Consider the following 1366-nt stretch of genomic DNA (forward strand, 5'->3'; position numbering starts at 1 on the left):
ATACAACATGTGAAGTAATAATAACTGTAAAGGATAAGTTCACATCGATAAATAAAACCAAAGGGATCAGTCATGACATCTGAAAGTTGACTATGTGGCTCAGTGCAGTGCCACGTGTATAACAGCGACAGTAATGTTTATAGCAAAGAAACAAAGCAACAAGTAGACGTTGCAGAAAATGTATTTTCCGTTAGTCTGATGCAATGCATTTATTGTTGTGATCACTAATACGGTGTTAATTATCATTATAATTTTTCGTGTAGTTCACAATTACATCATGATTGTAGCTGACAAAAAAGATATTTTCAGCATGAATTAAAACTTAATGATCCCCAATGTAAAGACACATTTATTGTTCACACATAGTTTTGTGTAGTCAAACGGCTGTACCGAAAGAAGATTAGAGGACCTGCAAGAATGTTATGCTACGCAGGCTGCATGGATATCAGGCAACATGTAATACCCGGCCACTGTGGTAAGCTGGAACAATTGTATCCGGTCCTTAACGCGTTAAGCCGCAGAATCCATAGTCTTAGTGCTCCATCAGTTGTAACATTTTCCCGGTCCGTATTCCCGGGTGCTCTCCTTGAACTAGCGCCGTTGATCCTGAAGCAGATAAGAGGGCTCTAGGGCAGCCTCTACAGGGAGAGCGAAGCCGCTGGGCGGCGGGGGAGGGGTTGTGACGTCATTCCGCACTGACACACTTGGCTCCGAAAGAACTTGGCGCCTACGGAGCATGCGTAGAAGTGGGACGCCACGTATGTCGAACGCTGAGTGGCAGCGCTATCCTTCCGAAGTCAGGATGGCCGAGCGGTCTAAGGCGCTGCGTTCAGGTCGCAGTCCACTTCTGTGGGCGTGGGTTCGAATCCCACTTCTGACAAATATTTTCTAGCGTCGACTCACTCACAGTGACTATGAGGCAGTATAATTCATACCGTAGTTGAGAACAAAACGTTATGCATTACAGTTTTCTTTCTTTTTGTTGGTTGTCGAAATATACATATCGGAATCCCTGTCCAATCAGGTTACTACTTGCCCATGCAGGATTTTGCCCTGCAACTTCGTTACTTCCTCTGTTGGTATCAGCTGGAATCATTTGCAACGCACTCAGACATCATCAACACCTATATTACTGCGTAAGAAAAGGTCAACTCAAAAACAAATTTCTCTGTTCACTAACAGAAAGTAAAATTTTAGTTTCGAATTTTATTCTTTGTCAAATTGACTTACCGACAGAGGAAAGAAGGGGGGGGGGGGGAGAAGGGATTATATTTCAAGTTAAGGACTCCCGTTTCATGCTGCTGTTCTGCATTTGTTTTTAATAATGACGAGAAATGGCTCCTGCAGTTTTATATAAACCGTAATA

At 43.0% G+C, this 1366-nt stretch overlaps 1 non-coding gene across 1 annotated transcript; it reads left to right on the plus strand.

Annotated features, from left to right (window-relative positions):
- Window positions 1-796: 796 nt before the first annotated feature.
- Window positions 797-880, plus strand: Trnal-cag. The gene has a single exon. It is a non-coding gene; the product is annotated as a tRNA-Leu (tRNA).
- Window positions 881-1366: the final 486 nt, after the last annotated feature.

This window comes from Schistocerca americana, chromosome 1, assembly GCF_021461395.2.
Source record: "Schistocerca americana isolate TAMUIC-IGC-003095 chromosome 1, iqSchAmer2.1, whole genome shotgun sequence".
Taxonomy (NCBI): domain Eukaryota; kingdom Metazoa; phylum Arthropoda; class Insecta; order Orthoptera; family Acrididae; genus Schistocerca; species Schistocerca americana.